The sequence below is a fragment of the Amphiprion ocellaris genome, chromosome 20, assembly GCF_022539595.1.
Source record: "Amphiprion ocellaris isolate individual 3 ecotype Okinawa chromosome 20, ASM2253959v1, whole genome shotgun sequence".
In the NCBI taxonomy this organism is placed as follows: Eukaryota; Metazoa; Chordata; class Actinopteri; family Pomacentridae; genus Amphiprion; species Amphiprion ocellaris.
The window spans coordinates 18,334,452-18,344,090 of record NC_072785.1 but is presented as its reverse complement, the minus strand read 5'-3'; the positions used below and the strand labels follow the sequence as shown (position 1 = coordinate 18,344,090).

General features: G+C 40.5%; 1 long non-coding RNA gene across 1 annotated transcript; it reads left to right on the top strand.

The window, feature by feature from the left end:
* The first annotated feature begins 5,761 nt into the window (after positions 1 to 5,761).
* On the top strand, positions 5,762 to 8,568 carry LOC129347747 (uncharacterized). Its single transcript, XR_008599996.1, has 2 exons — positions 5,762 to 6,319; positions 8,065 to 8,568. It is a non-coding gene; the product is annotated as an uncharacterized LOC129347747 (long non-coding RNA).
* Positions 8,569 to 9,639: the final 1,071 nt, after the last annotated feature.

Sequence of the window (9,639 nt, the reverse complement as noted above, 5' to 3'; positions counted from 1 at the left end):
TCATTGTTGCAGTAGCTATAATATGAGAGGGACTGCATGTAACTTGAAGGTTAGGACAACTTGAAATGTCTTGGGTCAGCAAGGCAACAAATTTAGTTCAACCTTGTGTTGCATTTCCAATTCCACTGCTGTTTTAATACTGAAGACTTAACTCTGTCTCAAACTAAAAAGGTGTCATCTAACAGTCATTAAAATCTTAAAATGCAGTAAGTTGCTGATAAGATGTCACATGCAATATTAAGACCTAGGAATAAACTCATTTGCTAAATGTTAATAAATTCAAAGAAAAAAACAGCCAGACACAAGAGAAAGAGAGCTGGATTGCGTAAAATACATTCCGCAGAGTGTAATAATCCTTCAGTTTCAACCTTCAGCTCCTTTTGGAGGACTCGACCATGAAACTAAATGACGGTTGCGCACCAATAAAGTCAAAAACAAAACATCTGCTATTTCCCCCATGTTAAATTTTACCATTGAAATCCGAGGAATTCCAGAGAGTTCATTATTTCGACTTCTTTTCTTTGTCGTCAGGATTTAGGCATTTTTATAAAGAATTTAAACCACAGATGTGCTTGTGTCTGTCCCAAGGTATTGTAGGAAAGGCAGGCAGCTATTTTATATCATTCTGATCACATATAGAGATACAGCACCTACTACTTACGAATCATCTACATTTTTATCACTCAAATAAGTCCTTGTTCTAACGATAAAAATATAGAACGTGTGAGTTTTCATAGATGTCAATTTAACATATCACAGAAATAACTAAATAAGCAATGATCATTGACATCAATCAGCCACAGTATTGAGACCACCCGTCCTCCCTGCACAAAACATCTCTGACCAACCACATGGACCTAGGACCTCTTGGTGTCCCTTGGTTTTTGGCACTGGGACTAGGCCATTGACTGTGGGTTGCAAGATGGACCTTTTGAATAGGTCTTGTTCTGGCAGACACTGTACCTGCTATATCGGATTGGGATCTGGGGAGTTTAGGGTCCAGGTCGATGTCTGGGGCCTCAACCTTGAGCCATTCCTGAGCAGTTGTTGTGTTTGGGTGGACTGCATGTTTCTACTGGGAGAAGCTGCTGTGTGGTAGACTGTCATTGCCTTTGGAGGTTGTGTGGGTCCAAAACAATGTTGGCATTGTCAAAATGATATCCACATTAACCTCACCTGTCAGTAGTTTTACTGCAACAAGAAAGTGATTTCATGTCTATTTAATATTTTAGATATTCAGACTTATTTGTTAAAATGTGCTTTCAGAAAGAATCTGAACATCTTCATTGTCTTCCAGGTTTTATGGTTTGATGACTGAGTGCTGGCAGGAGGACCAGCACGGCGACCACGCTTCAAGGACATCCACACCCCGCTGCGAGCCTGGGAAGGCCTGTCATCCCACGCCAGCTCCAGCACACCGTCTGGCGGAGGAGGCAACGCCACCACTCAGACCACTCGCTGAGCGCCAGCCCTGTCAGCAACCTCAGCAACCCTCGCTATGCTGCCGCCGCCACTGCTGGGTACCTCTACCCGGCCCAGGCTATTCCTGCCCCAGGGCAGATGGCTCCGATCCCAGCATGGACACCCATGGCTGTGCCCCAAACCCACCAACGCTTCATCCCGGTCAACGGATATCCCATCCCTCCTGGATATGCAGCCTTCCCAGCTCACTTCGCGCCCCCAGCTCCACCTACCAGGGTAATCCAGCACCACCTGCCACCTCCTAAAGCCGCTCACCCACAGCGCCAGCGTTCCACCAGCACGGCCACGTCAGCGGCGTTCCCTCCACCACAGGCTCCAACCATGATGCCAACACGCCGCTGCTCTCCCACTGCATCATGCCGGGGACGGAGGACCGGCTCAGATGTACGGACAAGTTTCCCAGAAGGGGGTGGGACAACTGGAGCACGTTTCTCAAACATCAGCGCTGCTCGCTCCTGACTCTGACATACTGATGTACAACGACTCGGTCATCACAGCAATCTGTAGATACAGAGAGGGAACTCGCTCTCTTTCTGCTTGGACCCACATATGAGAAGTTTAGCTTCTCACACAGGGACCCAGTATCACATTTCTACTCTGGTCATGTAGACCCAATAAAACAGGCCTCTGTGCACATCGGTGTGTGCAAGAAACACTGCCGCAGCTACACAAGTATATAAACAGCTGTCTGACTTTGTAATGCCTTCCTGTTTAAAGCAAGTGTACTACTATTACGGTTTTAAAATGTTGTGTTGTTATTTTAACCTCTCTGTAAATACAGTACACAAGTCCTGAATGAATGAATGAATGAAATACAAAGATATATTTTCAAAAGAACTTTTATTGAGAAAAACACTTAAAGTGAAAACATAGCAAGTCCATCCTGTGTCCTTATGAAATGGTTTTTGTATTACAATCACACAAAAAGCTCCTGTGCTGACAACCCAGCCGATGGACTGTGTTCATACAGGATATCAAGGAGATACAGACATTCATGTGATGACCTTTAGGTGCCTTTCAGCAGTGCTGTGACTTGCTTGTCAGTGGACGTTATATCAAAAATAAATAGCAAAGCGAGCAAAAATGGGAACAGCAGACCAACACTGACCTGCACAAATGCAACCAAGCATACAGGTGACATGCTCAGCCCACTGGACCCTGAAACTAAACTTGCATTCATCCAGACATCCAGCTGCCGTGTGACTTCTGCCCAGCGAAGCAGCTGGAACTTGTGTAAATGCAGTTGAGCCACAGGTGACGAATTGGCTAAAATATTCCTCCAGGTGCTGAAAATCGGCATTCACACTAAACCCTTTTGAAAGTGACATCTGAATGTTTTTTTTCTGCAACTTTAACATGACTGTGAGACCTCTGCAAACACAGACACAGACCTGCTCTTTATACTCTGACTGTCTTCAAAGCTGCCCAGGTTGAGAAACAAAAGGCTAGAAGTCTGTCTGATCATACAACAAACCCTTCATCAGTCTTCCAATCTCACTTCAATCATAATTTCCTTCATGATTTATTCCTTTACTCTACTCCTTTCTCAAGACATACAACAGCTAACTTCAAAGCTGCACTCTCTGGACCCCCTGCAGATCTACAAATGAAATCACACAGCACTCGTGTCCTCCACGGTCTCAGGCAAACACCTCATTCACCATGCAAGAGCTGGCGTCAGTTTTCACAAAGGAACTTTTAAAAATCTCAGTGATTGAATATGGTTTGTACAGTGTTCGATTTTGAAGGAAGAATTTAAAGATCTGTGGAGGGCTCACCTTTGTATGCCTTTGTCCTTTCCTTTCCCGTTATTTGCATCTGCATCATGCAAAAAATACAACTCAAGACATGGAGGAAAGATAGTAAAAGGGTTAAAACAACTGTTGCAAGTAGACAATGTCACTGTTTAACTTGTAAGGTCTCAGCAATGTACCAGCAAAAAAATCCTGCTTGATGTCCTTAAAAGTATCGGTGCCTGAACAGAAGAATGTCTTACCTAAATAAGGATTCACTGTGTGTAACGTGTGCAGAGTTTCATGTATGTAGCTTTATTCAGTTCTGCATCAGTAAATGATTTTTATAAAACCTGAAGCCGACTGTATCGACGTGCTGGTGATCCCAACAAGTAGCTCAGCAGGTATTAAACATCAGAGCAAAAAAAAATGCTGTATTTATATTTTAAATACAGTCAGTGTCAAGCAGCATCACGTAATTTGTATGGTTAGATGCATTTGCTCCGATATCCTTTTTGATATGAAGAAGTGCGTGTTTGGTAAATGATTAACTCTCGTCCTGTAATTACACAAATGATGCCTCTGCTATCTAAGCTCCTATTTGATGATGATGATGGTTGATTAGAGGCAAAATATGAAGCCTGTATTATTAAAAAAGGGGGTCACAGAACCAGCAGTGACAAGTTTTTGATCTAAATTTCTCTATCAGTATCTGTTTAGTCGACAATCATCAGTTGTAATTGGTTGTACAAGTGTTCCTGCACTACACCGTATGTTTACAGATTATCATGTTATCAATCAGCTGTATTGTGCTCACCAAGCACACATTTAGCACAAGACACATCGCTTTTCACTGTGGACATGCAGTATAAAAAGCACCATGAGGACGTCTTATTGCCTAAAGTGCTTTTTTTTTTTTTTTTTTTTTAATATGGTAAGTTGTATTCTGACATTTGTGAATGTAATAGTAGAGCTGTAATCTGTTCACTTCACGGTTTAGTTTATCAACCTCTAAAAAAAATCCCTCCTATCTGGTGTCACTATGAGATAACAGCAGCTGCTGAATTACTACAAAATTGAAATAAATCCTTTTGGAAATCATTATTCTATACTTTGCCCCAGAAATAAATGCATTCACACCAGATATGGTCCGTGTACGGTCCGTGTACGGATCTGGCAATTGGATTTTTCCGTTCTGAAACGAGTATTGAAAAACAAAAAACGAGTGGTTATTTGATTTTCGTTTTAAAATACAAAAATTAAAATTGAAACAAGGCGTTTTTCCTTTCATGATCAAAAAGGATATACGATTTTTTAAAAAATGATTTGATTTTCGTTTTATATTTAGAATTACAAGAAAGTTAAAATCAGTAAAGAGACAGAAACGAAAAAAGGTCAGTTTTTCATTTTCTGAGACCGGAAGTTGTCATCAGCAAGTGTGTAGCCAGAGTACGGTGCATAAACTGTACATACATTTTTTTCGTTAGTTTTCATGGTCAGAATGAGAGATCAGGTGGCCGATCTTAAAATAAATCAATACAGATTTTTTTTTTTATAGAGCGTTAAAGTTTTGCGAAGCCATGGGGCGGGGCTACTTGATTGACAGTCCGGTCTGGAATGATTGACAGGTCCTATGGAGCAGGCAGCAGAGACTCTGCTCTCCTTGTTTGGATTAATTCTGATATAATAACTGTTGGTTTATTTATCGGTGGAGCAGCAGAACATTTTGCCACAGACAGTTTTCCTGCCCGTTGGCTTGTTTAACCAGTTTTCTGCCTTCGACTGATTCTACCAGCAGACATTGAAAGGACTCTGATAGTTTGGTAAGTAAATGTTTATTTTCGTATCGGTGCCGCTTTTAATGCACTTTATATGCAGCTTTAGTGTCAGATATAATGTGTGCCATGCACTCCAGATGTTGGTGGAGTTTGTTTCAGTGTGTGTTGACCAGAGAAGAAAGTTAGCATAGTAAATATTAGCTTTAATGCTAACCGAGCTAGCTGCTCAGTCGTAGCCTGATTAAAGCTAACGTAGCATCAAGCTAACGATGTTTGTGTTGAGTTTCAGGTAAACAGCTGAAGTGTGTTGTGTTCATGTAATGTGGTTCATTAAGTTCATAAAACTGTGGTTGGTTGACATTAATGTAACGTTCAGGAAACTTAAATGTGATTAAAACAGGAACGTTAATGTTCTAGTTGTCAGTAATCGGCTTTAATTTGACACTAAAACAGACTGATAGTTTTAAATGACATCAGTTTCATTAGTTTGTTGAAAATTGTCTCATTTGTTGTTGTGATGTTGCTGCTGATTCATTAAAACCAGATGATCCGTGTTGAAGATACGTTTAGTTCTAGTATCAGAAGTACAAGAAGGAAAATGGAAGTTTAATTCTGCTATGTCAAAGATTTCAGGAATAAAATAACTAAATGAGTCTTTATGCCTCAAACTTTATTTTACAATAAAGAAATAATGAAATAATCGCAGATAATAAAAATATAAATAGCAGAGAAAGCCTGAGAGAATAATTTCCTGAAAAGTCTGTGAAGGAAAAGCAGCTTTTTATCCTGAAAGATCAGAATCAGCTCCAACATCTGCATCTGACAGCATCAAGTCAACCAGAAAGAAAAGAAAAAAGAAAATGACTTCTTTCTGATCACATCTGTTCCACTGCTCACAGGCTGCTGCTGCTCACATTCTTCACATTTATAATCTACTTTTAAAAGTTCAGCAGACAGGTGCTCTGTTTTGGAGTGTGACGATGTCGTCGGTGATGTGGAGAGTGAAGTTTCCGTTTCACCCACAGCGTGCTTTAGGACACCCGGGTCGGACCTGATGTTTGAAATACTGAACGACAGCTCAGATTTAACTGTCTGTAGTTTTGTTTTGATGGATGTTAAATTTTCACTCAAAGCCGCCAGGAGCTGGGTCTTTAAAATAACCGCCGTCTCGTTACAGAGTGAAAGTAGCAGTTCCTCCTTAAGGTCAGAGATTGCAGCATCTGAGGGCCTCTCCAAAAGAAGACGTAGTTGATGAAGGCGTTCTGGAGCAGGACCAGAAAGACCACGACCAAGCAGCCTTGAGATCTTAGGCAGCATCTCCCTCAGGTGGGTGTCAACGGTGTTCACGGTCAGGTCTGTGGTAATCCCGTCAAAAAACAAAACAGAAAAAAATCTAGATTAAAATCAACATGTAACCAAAGCACTCTGTGTATAACGCCATAGTATAGGATGTAGTTCAGAAAATGTCAAAGTATAGTATACTTTTCAAGAATAACATAGTATGGCCTGTAGTTCAGAGTATAGCATGTCGGCAAAAAAAAGCCCATAGATTATGTGGTTAAAAAAGTGCAAAATGATAGAATGTTGCCTAAAATTGTCATGTATGATATGTGGTTCAAAAAATGTCATAGTGCAGTATATTGTCAAAATAGTATGTTATTAGGGCTGCCACAAACGACGCGTCGACGAATCGCCTGAGCACGATACGTCATCAAAAGCGGAAGTGAGCGCGCAATGCAACAGAAATCACCGTCCGAGTGGAGCGCGGAACACGCATGGACATCCGCGCTGTATCGTGCATATATAGTATATGCACGATGCGGCGCGGATGTCCGCGCTGTATCGTAAACGCGGATGTCCACGCTGTATTGTGCATATATAATAGATGCATGTACTATATATGCACGATACAGCGCGGATGTCCATGCGTGTTCCGCGCTCCACTCGGACGGTGATTTCTGTTGCATTGCGCGGTCACTTCCGCCTTTTGATGACGTATCGTGCTCAGGCGATTCGTCGACGCGTCGTTTGTGGGCAGCCCTATATGTTATTCAAGAAAACATCAGAGAATAATATGTCATCTAAAATATGCCATAGAATAATATTTCATTGCACAAGTAAAAGTATAGTAATTTTTAAAACTGTTCAAATTCTTAAATATGTTGCTAAAAAACGACAAAAAAAAACTTAAACAAAAAAGTCATAGTAATATGTCAATTAAAAAGCCTATAGTATAGCATGTCGCCCGACAAACATCATAGTATAGCATGTCGCTCTAAAAACGCCATAGTATGGTCTTTGGTCCAAAAAACGTCATAGTATAGCATGTCGCTCTAAAATTGTCATAGGACAGCCTTTGGTCCAACATACATCATGGTATAGCATGTCGCTCTAAAAACATTATAGTATAGCATGTCACTCTAAAATTGTCATAGTATAGCATGTCACTCTAAAAACGTCATACTATAGCCTTTGGTCAAAAACGTCATAGTATAGCATGTCGCTTAAAATGTCATAGTATAGCATGTCGCTCAAAAAACGTCATAGTATAGCTTTGGTCCAAAAACGTCATAGTACGTCATCTGAGTCAGTATCATGTCGCTCTAAAAACTATAGTATAGCATGTTGCTCTAAAAACGTCATAGTATAGCATGTCGCTCTAAAAACGTATAGTATAGCATGTCGCTCTAAAAGTCATAGGCCTTTAGTCCACAAAACGTTGTTATGTCCCGGCTGTCTGAAGTAGGTGAGGAGCAACACAAAAACAGTCCAAACGCTGGTTTCCAGAGGGTTAGACGAGTATTTATTTGAAAGAGTAAGTTTACAACAACACAACATGTGAGGGGGTTAAAAGCAAATGGGTGTTAGTAAAATAAAAATAAATAAACAGAACTAAAAGTGAACTTCATGTTGACATTGATGGGCATTCCAACCAGGAACAAAGTAAAAGATAATCAATACGAAAAAAAAATCTTCCTGTTCACCTCTTAAAACCCAAAAACACACCGCAGTAGCACCCTAAACTAAAACTACCAATGGGTTCCCTGTTTTCCTTTCTGAACAATTCAAAGGTCCCTCTCTATCTCCCCACACATCCACCAACCACTGGAACACATCTCCAAAGTTCTGCCGGGCCAGCTCAGCTTCCCCTCAGAAGAAGTGCCGCCACCTGCCAGATGAAGGAGCCTTTTGAGAGGCAGCTGGCATCGTGATTGGACTGTACTTTGGTCTGTTCCAATCCAGCTTCAGCTCCAGAGACGGCAGGCGGGACGAGTCAACGGAGGCCGGGTGGACGAAGGCATGCAGCTGAGTACAATCCAGAAAACAACAGAGGAGGAGTGCAGCAGCCCAGGGCCAGAACAAACAGAGTAGCATCGTATGTCTCTTAGAAAACATCATAGTATAGCCTTTGGTATGAAAAAACGCCATCATATACATCGTATATTGTACAAATAACAAGTCAGAGGAAAGAGACATACATTGTAGAATTGTAGTAATTGTGGGCTGACTGATTTACTGATTATCAGTATTTTATTTTTTACTGATTTACGGTAATAAATACATTTAAAAATGGTGCTACTTTGGCTCTGAACCTTTATCTACCTGTGGTCGCTCTGTCTTCTGGAGTGATTTGATTGGTTATATGTCACGAATAAAACTCCTTTAACTTAACATCTGTAAACAAAACAAAAACGTATCAACAAAGTTTTCTGTTAGAGTTTTTGTTCTTCTAAGTTTAACTCCAAGATTTTAAATACTTTCATTTACTGAAGATGAATATCCAAATGAATATACTCCAAATGTCTCACTAATAATCATTATCAGCCTTAAAAACCCACAAAACACCCCTTTATACTTGACCACACTTAGTACAGTCCGGTTCCCCCTTCTATAAATCTGCCTGGAATCGTCCACTTCCTGTTTGTCAAAGTGGCCTTCTACCTGGACAGGTTTTGTTGGAGCTCATGCAACAAACATTTTGGGTAACTGCACTTTAATATGGATGGATGATACTGAATTAGAGTCTGTTTTCATGAGACTGAGTTAAGATGTGTAGCTCTGTCATTAAATAGGAAATTATTTCTCAGAATTCACAGAGGAAAGTCTGAAATGTTTGCTAGGTTTGCGTCCCACATGTTCTTTGGCTCAGCTAAAGCTAACTCTCTCCAACTTCTGGATCTCTTGAGTTGCTTGTTGTTAAAATATCTTGCTAGATTTGCTGAAGCTCAGAAAGTCTGAGATGTTTGTTCAAAATAAGCTCATTCTCACATCTTATCTGAACTGTCCTCTTTTGTTTGAACTTTCCTTAAACTTAAGAGTTAATGAAAGAGCAGCACATACAGACTCAGTCTCATTTATGTAGAGATTAATCTTCAGTGTCATTCATTGATGTTAAAGTGCAGTTTTTCAAATGTTTGTTGCACATGCTCCCGACCAAACCAGTCCAGGTGGAAGACGATGTGAAGAGAAAGCTCCAGAGGATGAATATCCCACATTTACGTTGGAAGTAAATGTCCTTTAATTTGACATTGTCATGCAAAAGTTGGATTTCCTTTTAATGATGTTCAAATCTTTGTTGAGTGTTTTGTTGTTTCTAAATGTTTTCTGACACTCGGCCCCAAAGATTAAAACCTTTTACGGCTCAC